This window comes from Staurois parvus, unplaced genomic scaffold (assembly GCF_062004578.1).
Source record: "Staurois parvus isolate SC_StPar_1 unplaced genomic scaffold, SC_StPar_1.0 ptg000176l, whole genome shotgun sequence".
Classification (NCBI taxonomy): Eukaryota; Metazoa; Chordata; class Amphibia; order Anura; family Ranidae; genus Staurois; species Staurois parvus.
This window is the reverse complement of record NW_028317972.1, coordinates 2,346,334-2,361,394: the sequence shown is the minus strand read 5'-3', so window position 1 is coordinate 2,361,394 and position 15,061 is coordinate 2,346,334. Positions and strand designations below refer to the sequence as shown.

The 15,061-nt window shown below is 44.0% G+C and overlaps 1 long non-coding RNA gene across 1 annotated transcript; it reads right to left on the bottom strand.

Annotated features, from left to right (window-relative positions):
• Window positions 1-3,081: 3,081 nt before the first annotated feature.
• LOC149462339 (uncharacterized) lies at window positions 3,082-14,113 on the bottom strand. Its single transcript, XR_016312670.1, has 2 exons — window positions 13,786-14,113; window positions 3,082-12,333 (listed from the first exon to the last, which is right to left on the bottom strand). It is a non-coding gene; the product is annotated as an uncharacterized LOC149462339 (long non-coding RNA).
• Window positions 14,114-15,061: the final 948 nt, after the last annotated feature.

The following is a 15,061-nucleotide window of genomic DNA, read 5'->3' as shown; positions in this document are numbered from 1 at the left end:
CTGTATGTATATGTATATATAGCTCAGCTGTAGCACACTGCACAGCAGGGTTAGGTTCAGGATTTTGGAAACCCAACTGTGGGCTTTCACTACAAATACATTACAACTCATCAAAAACTGAGCAAACACAAGTACCAGCTTTACACCTCCCAATTTTCTTATATGGGAACAGGAGATCACTTTTATAATCCAAAATGTGATGAAATATATTAAAATATAAAAATTAACCACAAATAATAGCGCTACCCTCAAACATAAAAAAATAAATCCATCACCAAATATGTGCATTAATTAGTAAATTATAAGTAAATATAAGGATAAAGAGTCCTCATAGAGTCCATTCAGTAAAGTCCACACATCAATATTGCATATGATCCTCAGTAAATGAAGCTATGAAGTCTTCCATCACCAGTGCAAACTCCAGGGCTTTAACACCCCATCAAATTGCACACTCACCAAAAGCTGGTGAATAACCAACATATCTTTGTTTATCCAACACTCCACAGCTTAGCTCCAGCTTATAGATAAAGAGTCCTCATAGAGTCCATTCAGTAAAGTCCACACATCAATATTGCATATGATCCTCAGTAAATGAAGGATCTGTATACACCGTCAAGCAGCCCACAGTCTCTCTCAGATCCCACCTGGTCCCCATACCGCATGTGTCCCTTCTTCTGTCCTTTCTTCTGGGGAGCAATGCTGCCCCCCTGAAAAGTGCCACCCTAGGTAAATGCCTTGTTTGCCTTGTGGTAAATACACCCTTGACAATGACCCAAAACACACGGCCGAGGCAACAAAGGAGTGGCTCAAGAAGAAGCACATTAAGGTCCTGGAGTGGCCTAGCCAGTCTCCTTAATCCAATTGAAAATCTGTGGAGGGAGCTGAAAGTTCGAGTTGCCAAACGTTAGCCACCAAACCTTAACTACATGCTGCCCAGCCACTGTACATATACGGCGGCAGGGCGGCACTCGCGGGCAAAACCACGTTTTAAAAAGTGCGTTTTGTAAACAAATAGGGATCACTGTATTAGTGTTTTTGGGGATGTCAGTGACCCCAAGTCAGTACCCCCCAATGTCAGAATGTCCGCCGCAGTCCCGCCATAAGTCGCTGGTCGCTGCCATAAGTCCCTGATCGCCGCAATAATTCGCTGATCGCTGCCATTATTAGTATAAAAAAAACCCTAAAAATCCCAGTATCTTTCACGCCATTTGTAAACGCTATAACTTTCACGTAAACCAATTAATTTACACGTATTGGGATTTTTTTTTAGCAAAGACATGTTGCAGAATGCATTTTGGCAGAAATTTATGACTAAATTTGATTTTTGCATTTTTTTTTACTGGACATGTTTTATAGCAAAAAGTCCAAAATATTGTTTTTCTTTCCTCAAAATTGTCAGCCTTTTTTTTTATAGCGCAAAAAATAAAAACCGCACAGGCAATCAAATACCACCGAAAGAAAGCTCAATTTGTGGGGAAAAAAAGGATGTAAATATCATTTATGTAATATATTGCATGACCGCACAATTGTCCGTTAAACTAGTGCAGCGCTGTATAGCAGAAAAATGGCGTAAATTGCAGTATTTATACCATAGTTTGTAGACGCTATAACTTCCACACAAAGCAATCAGTATACACTTATTGGGATTTTTTTTTACCAAAAACATGTAGCAGAGTACATTTTGGCCTAAATTTATAACCAACTTTGAGTTTACTATATATTTTTTATAGCTGAAAGTAAAAAATATTGTTTTTCTTCAAAATTTTTGGCCTTTTTTTGTTTATAGCGTGAAAAATAAAAAGCGCACAGGTGATCAAATTACACCGAAAGAAAGCTCTATTTGTGTGAAAAAAAGGACGTAAATTTCTAGAGGAGATCTGCATGGAGGAATGGGCCAACATACCAGCAACAGTGTGTACCAACCTTGTGAAGACTTACAGGAAACGTTTGACCTCTGTCATTGCCAACAAAGGATATATAACAAAGTATTGAGATGAACTTTTGATATTGACCAAATACTTATTTTCCACCATAATTTGCAAATAAATTCTTTCCAAATCAGCCAATGTGATTGTCTGGATTTTTTTTTTCTCATTTTGTCTCTCATAGTTGAGGTCTACCTATGATGCCAATTACAGGCCTCTCTCATCTTTTTAAGTGGGAGAACTTGCACAATTGGTGGCTGACTAAATACTTTTTTGCCCCACTGTATATAACAGATGCAGTTGTTTAGTTGTCTAATCCATACCTTTAAAATTGCATGCTTTCCCACAATGCACCAAAAAAAAGTCCTTCTGCAGACACATGGAAGTGCCATTAATACTTAAAGCAGAGCTGCAGTCTCCTTTGAAAAAAATAAAAGTCAGCAGCTACAAAACCTTAAGTAAAAAACAGCCATTCACCTGTCCTGTGATCCAGCGGTGTGCTCACTGCAGCCAGGTTCGCCGGCTGTCCTCTGTCCCCGGCATCTTAAGTGTGGGCAGCTTGCTGTGACAGCTTGCAGCTTTACAGCCGGCTGCCCACTGAGCATGTGCAAGTACTACTGCACATTGTGAGTGGAACTCCGCTTTAATGACACCCCTACGCATCTTGCTAACACATGCAAAGTACCATGTGTTTTGGTGTGGGGCGATTTTGGAAAAGGGTCAGACACTTCTTTTGTGCATTTCTTGCACATAGGGCAGCCCATTTAAATGAATGGGCTATCCTAAATGCGAAGAATGGAAACACATAAAAATGCATGCTCCATCACATCTGCATGGTGTGAACAGAGTCTTAGAAGGCATTTTGGTCTGGTGATGTTTTCTTGTTGCTATTTTAATTTTCTAAGAATTTGTATTGCAATGGTAATACAAGGACAACTTCTCTGTATAACTATTGCATGTCTTCATCTTAAATCCAATGACTGACACAGATGCCAAGAAGTACCACGACCTATAACAAGACATACAAGTGAAATAAAGAAGTAAACGTAGCTATGTGATTGGGCCAATACTAGATGTGGCCGAATGTGAATGAGGAAGTGGAAACTTCCAAGAAATTTCACAATAGGACATACAGAAGCACTTCCACAGCCACCACTTTGTTTTCATTTAAAATGACTGTTTATTACTAATACAGCTTCCCCATACTGTAGCCCTGTCGGTGCACAGATTCCATGACATATATTATTATTATACGGGATTTATATAGCGCCAACAGTTTGCTCAGTGCTTTACAATATAACGGGAGACAATACAGTTCAATACAAGAGGGTTAGGAGGGAGCTTACAATCTAAGATATATATATTAATTTCCATGGTTTGCACATACGTGTCATGTAATGTGTAAGTGGAATTGTTTCTATACGTGACTTTCTTCCTTTAATTTCTTTATACTGTAAAGTTGTAAGCACTTATTTGCTGTTACATCGTGTTATTCCTTGTATGTTTATTTTGGGATTTTTCATTGTTGATCATTGCAGAATATACTGAGTGAAACATAGATAATGGTAGGGGGGATTATACCTGGAATCAATCTTAGAAGTATTCACACTGAGGACATCTAGCTGATCTCTCGGTTGAGCACTGTTGAAGTCCTGGCTGAAAGTAGATAGCAGACTTCTCTTTAAAGTGTAGCAACAAGTAGTTTAGTAGTGAGCAAAGTCCCTTTTGCAGTAGTAGTAGTTGCAGGGCTGAGCTCCTCAGGTACAAGCCTGTTACAGCAGACTATGACAGTCCAGAAGTAATAGAACTAAGCAAAGTCCTTTGCCGTAGCAACAGTTGGACAAGCTCTTCAGAACATTAGCTCGTGTTCCCTTTTTTCAGACCCACTCTGACTATCGAGTACCAGAGGGGTGGCAAGCACACAGAATCCCCAAAATCTCTCAGTGTTTGTACGCACAAGTCCAAGGACAGAATGGCAGCCTCCTTCCAATCTTCCAAGTGACTCTCTCTCCAGTGATGCCAGACAGCTCCCCTCAGTCAGCGTACTGTAGGAACAGAGCCACTCTCTCTAGCTCCAGGCCCTCAGGTCACCCACCTGAGGCCCGAATGGCTGCCAGTGCCAGGCAAGGCAAGCCTTCCCTCAGCCTGGCTTGGTGCAATCCTCTCCAGGGAAAGACGCTGAGCCCATGTGCTCACAGAACATATATACCACTCCCAGCAATGTGGCCACCGTCCCTGCAACTGGCCAGGGCTGTATCCATACTCATGCTGTTCATTTGCCTAGATCCCTCCCAGGTTCTGGAAGGCTCTCATAGCTTCTGAAGGTGGGAAGAACTCAAGGCAAATTCAGCAGCACCAGAGCATCATGAGCAGACCTGACTAATCCATCACTACACTCTGTTAAGCAGAGAGCCCAATTAGATTTTCCTAACAGTCTCTGTTAAACAGAGAAACACAGCTATGCTTATCCTAACTATACAAGTTTTAGCACCTAACTAGGAGGGTGTTAAATTTCTACAGTTTTTACAGCACTCACAATGGCTGCATGTATTATTGAAGGAAATAATTCATTTGGATCAGTTTGGTCCCATCAAACTATCTAAAGTTAAATGGTTAGTTTAGCTTTACACAAAAAATTAAAAAGTGAACTAACACTGTACAGCTTCCCCATCCCCCAGGTCCCAATTGTACTTCCCTCTGGAGATGTCGAGATGTCAGTGCCCACTCAGCTGGTCCAGTGGCCCAAGGATCTGAAATCTCTCTCTTTTTTGTGCATCACTTCCAGGAGGGACACATTGATTCTGATTGGTCAGATGTATCTAGCGCTGCTGCTTCATCACAGCTGCTGGTCTCATTCCAGCATCCTGGTTTTAGCTATGATGCTTTTGTGTGCCTGTCTGTCCACCTGCAAGGTGATTGATCTGGCCAGTTTCTGGTTGGAGACCAAACCTGGTTTAAGCCAGCCAAGCCTACAGTCTCATGCTTGTGATAGCATGTGTAATACGTGGTCAAGCTCCCTGTCTGTCCTGCTCTGCTGTTTGGCCTACTCTGAACTCTACCTGCCTTTTGACTACGGCATGAACCCTAACTACTCTGAACCTTGCCTGCCTTGTACCTGGACTGTTATTGAACCACTCTACCTGTCTGCCAACCACAAGTACCTGTTTGCTGTGCTTAGTTTGCGTCTGCCCCAGCGTGGTAGCCAGACAATATAGCATTGCGTATAAGTCCTTAAGGCAACTGAGTAACGGTAGGCCTGCTTGCCTTATGGGAAAGGGGGCTGCTATAGGTGAAGAAAACTGAAGCCAGCTATTGCACCTGACCACTTGCGTTAGCGGTAAGTGTGACATGGCTTTGTTACAGTTAATTACTCTGGTCCGTCCCAGAAGTGCTGCACAGAGAAGAGCAGGAATTTCAAACCCCAGATCGCTAGACCAGCTGCATGGGCACTGACAGCTCAGCATCGTCAGAGGTAAATACAGCTGGGACCAGGGGGTGGGGAGGCTATACAGCATTCGTTCACCTTTGCATTTTTTCTGTTATGGTGAACTAATGCTTTAAATTAAACCTGAAGTTAGAACTACATCTGGGAATAGGTTTAATATGGAGGTAATTGATGTACGGTTTGCTCATTCACCTGTGATTTCCAATTAAAAGCTTTCCTTTTGTACATCTTTCTGCATTTGAGATCTTTACATTGGCGATCAATAGACATTTGATGACATCTAAAACCTCAGCATCAACACCTTGGTAAATTAAACACATGAGCTGTAATACATTATACAGTATAAGATGAATGTTACTAACTTGGGTGAATGGAAGCTGCTCTTTTGCCAGTTGATACATTTAGATGTATTAACTTTTTTTTTTATTCGGTGGAGACCTTTGCACCATTGGTTATCCACATATGGTATATTGTCCTTGTAATAGGGTTATACTGCCAACAATTCACACCTTCAGCCATGCGAATGGAACAACCAGCACCAATCCCAGACTTCAGGGTACCATGGTGATCAGATTATGGAAATGGAACAGGGTGGTTTCATAGCTTTCACACATCCTGCCATGTTCTGGAACATTGGACAGTTATTCCGATACATTACATGGTGCAGTGATAACTGGCTTAAGGTGACTGGTTTACCTATGTGTCTATAAATGCTGGGGTATATTTCCAAAGCTCATTAATCATGTTGTTCCATTGCTGTGCTCATTCACACTCCTCCACAAGCAGCAATACAGTTACTTTATATGTTTTACATGTGCTAATATGTACTTTAAAGCACTTTTTTGTGTGTGGGGGGGAATCAGACATACAAGCTGACTATGTACAGTTGTGTTCAAAATAATAGCAGTGTGTTGAAAAAAGTGAATAAAGCTCAAAATCCTTCTAATAGCTTTTATTTCCATACACACAAATGCATTGGGAACACTACACATTCTATTCCAAATCAAAACATGAAGAAAAATATATCAAATTTGTATTGTTCCTCTAAAAAAAATTGAACGAAAGTGAATATTAGACTGTTCAAAAAAATAGCAGTGTTTGTATTCTTCTCTACAAACTCAAACATTCACTATATAAACTGAAAAACATTGGAAGATTTTGCCTTCCTTTGAATCACTTAATTAATATTTAGTTGTATAAGCACTGTTTCTGAGAACTGCTGTACATCTGTGTTGCATGGAGTCAACCAACTTCTGACACCTGCGAACAGGTATTCCAGCCCAGGATGATTGGGCCAGGGGCGGACTGACCATTTGAAAACTCGGGCACTGCCTGAGGGCCTGGGGGGGTCAGTAGGGGGCCCCATGAGATGCCCCTGGTACCTTTTTCATAGGCTTTTTTGAGTTTGGGCAAGGACACAGGGGCCTTATTCCCTTATTGCCCAGGGGACCCATGAGTTGTCAGTCCACCCCTGGATTGGACTACATTTCACAGTTCTTCTCTATTTCTTGGTTTTGCCTCAGAAATTGCATTTTTGATGTCACCCCACAAGTTTTCTCTTGGATTAAGATCCGGGGATTGGGCTGGCCACTCCATAACGTCAATCTTGTTGGTCTGGAACCAAGATGTTGCACGTTTATTGGTGTGTTTGGGGTCGTTGTCTTGTTAGAACACCCATTTCAAGGGCATTTCCTCTTCAGCATAAGGCAGCATGACCTCTTCAAGTATTCTGATGTATTCAAACTGATCCATGATCTCTGGTATGTGATAAATAGGCCCAACACCGTAGTATGAGAAACATCCCCATATCATGATGCTTGCACAACCATGCTTCACTGTCTTCACAGTGTACTGTGGCTTGAATTCAGTGTTTGGGGGTCGTCTGACAAACTGTCTCCGGCCACTAGACCCAAAAAGAACAATCTTACTTTCACCAGTCCACAAAATGTTGCGCCATTTCTCTTTAGGCCAGTCAATGTGCTCTTTGGCAAATTGTAACCTCTTCAGCACATGTCCTTTTTTCAACAGTGGGACTTTGCGGGGGCTTCTTGCAGATAGCTTGGCTTCACACAGGCGTCTTCTAATTGTAACAGTACTCACAGGTAACTTTAGACCTTCTTTGATTCTTCCTAGAGCTGATTGTTGGCTGAGTCCTTGCCATTTTGGCTATTCTTCTATCCATTTGAATGGTAGTTTTTCACTTTTTTCCACGTCTGTCAGGTTTTGGTTGCTATTTTAAAGCATTTGTGATCATTTTAGCTGAGCAGCCTATCATTTTCTGCACTTCTTTATATGTTTTCCCCTCTCCAATCAACTTTTTAATCAAGGTACGCTGTTCTTCTGAACAATGTCTGGAACTACCCATTTTCCTCAGAATTTTAGAGAGAAATGCACTGTAGCCAGCGTGTACAACATTTGCTGCCTTCCTACCTTAAATAAGGGCAATAATTGCCACCTGTTTTTCAAAGAATGCATGACCTCACTAATAGAACTCCACACTGCTATTATTTTGAACATGCCGCTTTCAATTAGTGATTCAATTACACAGAATCAGCAGCATGCATGTCATGACTGTTGGGTCTGTTGGATTTCTATTACTCTACTACACCTGCTAGTAAATTATTTGCCGTGTAGAAATATTATTTCTACCAAAAACAGTGATTGATCCGGTTAGTGATGTCTGACTGCTATTATTTTGAACACAACTGTATGTTACAATTTCCTCCAGAACTACCAAAAACTATGGTGTTCTATGGTCTACCTTATTGGATACAAATTGCATAGTTACAAATTGAGGTAGGGTCTTACTCTAAATGGTGTTAGTAAAACTAAAGGTGGTTGTACAATGAGGCTGTAACATTTATGGTTAGTTATAAACAGAGGTAAACAAATGATCACCAAGTGAATTTACTTGCTGAAATCTAATCAGCTGATCTTAGTGTCAGTTTCTTTGTTCTACATGTCTATAGTGTGGGACTGCATGTTGTCAGCAGAGGCTCATCATGGAACAGGATGAGATGAATAGCAGAGGGGATGGTTAGTGTTGGGAGTTTAGGAGTTACAGCTAGCCTTAGTTGTTTAGTGTTTCAGAATTGTCATGAAAAAAACTGTTAAAAATTCACTTTTTTTTACTGCACTGCAATGTGACAGACTGTACTTACTATGCCACATAGACATCAATTCTGTTTGAATTTTATCTCAGAAAATAAATGCACTACATTGCAGGCAAAGAAAAGAGGTGGTCAGGCCTTAAATGTTACAATAGTGTCACACAGGTAGAGCTTTACAGCCCACCTTCCTTCCCTAATATTGAGAAAGCGGAAGCACAGGCCATGCTCATTTTTAGCTCCTGGAGAGGATCTGAAACAGAAAATGAAGAAACTGTCATTATAAGCAGAGGATAAATTGTTGCAATTATAACCCTTTCCTGCTTCATCATCTGTATCAACTGAAATAGGCACTAGAATGTGTAATGCAGCCATCTCAGTTATACATCATAGCTTTCACTCAGATGTGTGGAGCTGGGAGCTCCGAATGCTGGTCTGCCTTTGTATACTCAGGACACAGTGTGGCTGGTCACAAGACTAGCTGAACCAAATCATGAATCTGTTGGCAGCCGCTGATAGATGGGTCAGAAAAAAACCCTTTTGTCACACCCTCTGACACACCAAGGCTAAAAAAAGAAGAAAGCAACATACAGAATGATAATAGTACTAAGCAATGACAGATACAAATTTTGTATATCACCACAAACACTGAGGGGACCTCATATTGTGTCTTTGTACCTGAACCCTGAACTAAGGGAGGTTTTAACTAAATTGGCAGTACTGGAAGCTTAACGGCCTACAGTCTTTTAAAACTTCTTCCACTGGCCATTGTACTGTTAAACATTGGGGCTCAACCTTTCTGCACTAGAGCGCACAAGTTTTAGTGGATCCCATAATACAGGGCATAAATACCCAAATTGTATCCCAAGGCAAGGTGACACTGTCCCTTTAGGAAGTGGGTAACAAAGTTGTGTCCAGCAGGCTCTTACCACCAAGCAGTCTGTGACCTGGACAAAAAACTGTTGCCTCTGACCTCTCACCACCATGCAGTCTGTGGACTGGACACAAAATGGTTGCCTGTGACCTCTCACCACCATGCAGTCTATGAACTGGACAAAAAACTGTTGCCTGTGGCCTCTCACCACCACGCAGTCTGTGAACTGGACACAAAACTGTTGACCCTCGCCTCCCACTGCCATGCAGTCTGTGAACTGGGCACAAAACTGTTGACTGTGGCCACTCACCATCCTGCAGTTCGTACCCTAGACACAAAACTGTTGCCCATGGCCTCCCACTGCCATGCAGTCTGTGAACTGGACACAATACTGTTGCCCATGGCCTCTCACAACCATGCAGTCTGTGAACTGGACACAAAACTATTGACCATGGCCTCCCACCGCCATGCAGTCTGTGAACTGGGCACAAAACTGTTGCCTGTGGCCACTCACCATCCTGCAGTTCGTACCCTAGACACAAAACTGTTGCCCATGGCCTCCCACTGCCATGCAGTCTGTGAACTGGACACAATACTGTTGCCCATGGCCTCTCACAACCATGCAGTCTGTGAACTGGACACAAAACTATTGACCATGGCCTCCCACCGCCATGCAGTCTGTGAACTGGACACAAAACTGGTGCCTGTGGCCACTCACCATCTTGTAGCTTGTAACCTGGACACAAAACTGTTGCCCATGGCCTCTCACCATCATGCAGTCTGTGAACTAAATAATGATGTTGTTGCCTGCAGCCTTTCTCTCACTTTGCTGTCTGTAAGTAAGCCTCCTGCTACTCTCTGGTGTCAGAAATTGGTGGTGTTGTGGTGACTCAGAACTATGTAGTGATGATCTCTCATGGCCCTTTCCTCCAACTCACTGGATCTCTCCGACAGCACAGATGTGGCAACCCAGTGCCCAGAAACTCTTGGCAGGCAGCTCTCCAACTCATCAGCTGTCAGGGATCCGGGTGTGACCAGAAATGTGTGGACTGACACAGGGAAGTAGCAGGCTTCAGGAACACAGGCGTAGTCAGGGCTGGAGAGGTGGAATGGTCAGGCGGGCCGTAAGGTACTGTCAGGCACCACCCGGCGGGATCTCTAGTGACCCACAGAACAGGATTCCCCAGGGCGCGGAGTCTAATCCCCAGTCTGCCTTTTCACCAGAGCCCCTGATGGTGGGGATGGACTTGGCGCAGGACTTAGACCAGGTCGCGGCCCCTGAGTGCACCCAACTGTGGTAGAGGGGTCCGCCGAGGGTATGTACCGGGGGAAAGCCTGATGTGAAGGGGCTGGCAGGTTTGCACAGTAGTGACTGGATCCGTGCAGGATGGATGAATTGTCTGGGTAGCATCAGGCGTAGTCAGGCAGGCCAGGTCAGCAACGTGCGGGCAGTGAGGTACTGGAGGAGCAGGCAGAGAATAGTCAGGGTCACAAGCCGGGTTCAGTAACTCACGGGCAGCGCGGTACAGAGGATCAGGCAGAAGGATGGTCAGGCAAGCCAGGGGTTCAACAGGAGACAGTCAGCAGAGGTCAGGATCAAAGCAGGGTCAGCAACTAGGCAGGAACACAGGATACCAGGTACAGGGGCTCATGGGAAACATCACCAAGGCACTGACTGCAGGTCTGGCCATTCCTTAAATACACCTCCTGCAATCAGCCCCAGATGTTGGCTGATTGCAGGAGTGAGCTTCTGGCTGCTGAGAGCACCCGCTGGCCAGCCCTGGTACTGCAGCCCACACGGCAGGTGAGTCCCACCACCAGTGCTGAGTCCATTCCTGACAGCAGCTCAGTCTCTGGTCACCTCTCAGATTTCACTTGAGATTGCCCCGAGCCCTGGATTTTGTTTCCTTCTCCTTCTACCACTCAGTTTCTGCATCTTGTAGTCCCAAACAGATCTACAACATCTCTCCCACAGTCCTCAGGCTGGGGGTGGTCGTTCCTCCCCAGGCTGCAAATCACGGTGTCCTCTGTATCCTGGACAGTTGACAGGCTCTCCTTCAGCAGCTGTAGCTGCAAATCCAACCCTGTCAATGCATCATGGGTCCTCTCTATCTCTTTCATACTCTGGATCACTCTGGCTTAGTAGAGGAAGAGAAAACTGTGTGTGGGCAACTGCAGCATTAGAGTAACAGCCTGGTCTGTGGAGCAGCGAGCACAAGCACTGCCAGCCCAGGGCTACACATATACTGCAAAAAACTATTTTGTGTAGCGTAGGGAAGGCTTAGGGAAGGCTTACAGCCTCTGTCAAGTTTTATTTGCTGTGTGTTTCCCCACTTAAAGCAGAACTCTGGCCGAAAATTTCTTTAAATGTCCTTGTTGCTGATTTTCTACTTTCACTGAATATGTAATCCGTCCTCTGATTCACTCAGTTGTTGCTCTGAAATAGCCTATTCCTTTTCAAATCAAACCATTAATTCTCTTTGGTTTCCTGTTTGGCTGTTTGTTTTGACCATTGGCTGCTATGCCTTTATTCCCCCAGCCACTGGTCTTGGCACATCCCTTCTGTAGTTCTTTCTGTGGGAAGCAGTAATGTAATTCAGACCCACTTGCAGTGGTGGGCAGACCGAGACTCTCAGACATATTCAACATGTACAGGCCTAGTGTACCCACTCAGATTCACTACAATTCCTTGTGGTTGATGGGAACTGTAGTTTCCTTTTACTGCAGAGAGAGGAGAGGATACGATGTAATCCCTGCTGTTACACCTCCTCCTTGGCAGAGTAGATGCTGTTATCTTTTTAAATACTGATACTGAGATGAGGTCATGACAATTCAATTAGACTTTTCTCCTAAATGGTAAGGATTTTCAAAATTTTATAAACTGTTCAGTGTTTTGTGTAGGGTACCGTACTAATGGGTGATATTTTTTGCCTGTCCTGGAGTTCTTCTTTAAGGAATGCCCTGCTTTCATCAATCTCATGACTGCAACAGAAACAGAGAAAAAATTGTTACTAAAGGAGATACAGATAACAATAAAAATGTAAAAGAAATTCTAACCATTTCCAGGTCTACTTAAAACAAAAGAAATATAGTTGATTGGATGTATGGTTATACATTAATTCAAATAATTATACCTGTGCAAGTAACCAACACTGCATTTCTAACCAATGGCAAAACTTTTTTTTTTTTTTTTGTTAGTGAAAATCACCCTCTCTCAGTGGAGTCCCGAGGCAGGTGCGGAGGGTGCGACCCGCACTGGATGACAACGAACGCATGGGTTGACACCGGACCCACTCCACGAAAAGGTAAGTTGTAAAGCAAGCCAACGATCCCCCCAGGATGGATCCAATCCATCCTGTGGAGATCGTCGGCTTTCTTTACAACTTACCTTTTCGTGGAGCGGGTCCGGTGTCACCCCGTATAGGTTGCATGCTGACGATCCCCGCAGGATGGATGGGATCTGCAGATTGGGGAGCATAATGGATCTGACTCCGATCCATTATGCTCAATCTGCAAATCCGAACCATCCTGCGGGGATCGTCGGCATGCAACCTATACGGGGTGACACCGGACCCGCTCCACGAAAAGTTAAGTTGTAAATGTAGCGATACCCCCGTAGGGGCTGCTTAAGTTTGTTCACTCCGCCACTCTGCTTCTCAACCCCAAGAACTGTCTCAGCCCCAACTGGCACACCTGGCAATAGTGTAAGTGCAAGGATCAATGAAAAGCACACATGTTATAATAAAACACAGAGATCAGCTTTACTGTAAGACCTCTATGGGAAGTAATAAACATTAACAACAGGTATATGTTAGGAGAATCAAGAGAACAGCAAATACTGTGACCGAAAGCAATATAACTCACTTTTACACTCAGGCTGCTTTCAGGGGATTCCAACCATGAATTAACCCCAAGAGCAGAGGAAACACTTAAATGGCAACCTGAAAGTGGAATTACCTCCTCTACATAGATTCGGCTCTATGATGTCCAAGCAGGAGGAGGGCAGAAGAATGACTCTCTATTGTGTCAAACTTCTCCCTTCTAACCCCCGACACCACAAGCCCAATAGGCAAACACTGTATCCAAATGATGCTTAATAGCTGCTTTCCAAGGTAAAGCTAATCCCTCACACACCATGCAATATAGAGGCCTAAATACGCATGCGCGTGCCCGTATGGCACCAGTAACTTCAGTCTCTTGGTAACAGGATGAATCTTGGGATCTTCAGCTAGCCACTTTCATTGGTGCACTTAAACTCCTTAAACACTTAAAGTATAATTGTAATCCAGTGGCAGTATTTGTATAGCAAAGCGAATACTGTGTCTGTTCAGCAGGGCCATCTACACAACCCAGTGCCTGGTGAATTTGAGCAAGGTATGATGCAGTATGTGTGCAGTGTTCCTGTCATCTGACAGTGGGAAAAATCCCTCTCACCAGATCCTGTGACAAAGGCCCAAATGATCGTCCTGGAAATGACAGGTTCCTCTGGTCACCTCAGGATGAGCACTTCACATTGTCAGGATGGCCTCTGTACTGTAAGCCACTTCTCTCAGTTTGGATGTTCCCTTGGCTGATGCAGATCACCAAGCATGCAGTGCACTGCCCAAAAGCACTTCTTTGCCAGGTCCAATCTCTCTGCTGCCACATGCAGTCTCCTCTCCTCAGGAGAAAAAAACCCCAAGATGGATCCCTTCACTCTGCTCTCCCTCAGCATGATGGCTTTCGTAGTTCTTTTATAATTCTATCTCCATATTAGCCTATAAGGCCGTTTAGGTTCAAGACTCCATCGTCCACAATGCTTTGCACCTGCACTTCCTGTTTGACAGAGTCCTTGTCATTGGCTCCTTTAATGGCTCTTGTAATTGGCTCTCTCACTCTCTTACAGTCTGAGAGGAGAAGGGGGGGCTGAAATCCCTCACTGCTTTGTCTGTGTCAGGGCAAGTGTCAGGTTACACAGGAGAGGCCAGTCAGCAGATCACAGCCATGAGACAGGATTAATATCTCCTGCTACACACTCCCCCCACCAAAGAACCTTTGGTCCTCCAAAGGCAGTAACAATCCTTGACCTGGTACATGCTTGATATATACAGGCGGAGAAAAACAAGTTAGTACACACAGGAAACCAAACAATTTACATTCTCATAAAATCTTGGCAGGGGAACCTCCCACCAGTTAGTAGCCTATAAGCCACCTTAATTGGGCTTGCCCAGCCAGATGTGTCAGGGGGTGAGTCAGGATTTTCAACCACCAAATCTGTGGTGGGAGGATCAGGTGCTTCAAGAGTCCTTTTAGCGGTGAGAACAACCTCTTCAGAGCTCTCACCCAAAGTATCATATGTTAGTCTCTTTGGCGGGTAAATAACCCTACGCTCTCGCTGTTCTTTAGGCTCTGGAGTTGCAAGCACACTGGTCTCTTCTCCCTGAATTTTAGCTTCATCCCTAACTTCCTCTTCAATGAAGGATGGGAAGTCTGCAGAGTCTGTTGTCAGCAAAGAGGACTGAGAGTCTTCCAGCTCTTCAATTAGTGGACTCTGAGGCACAAACTCAGGAGCTTCTGGCCTGAGTATCCCGGTGTCGATTACTGTGGCAGGAGAAGGAGGGATAGCAGATTCAAGCATCTGAGACAACCACAGCCAATCCATTCCCATCTCTTCATCTTCGCTGTCTCCATCTTCTGCAGGCTGAAGCACAGACTGAAACCGAGTCACTGG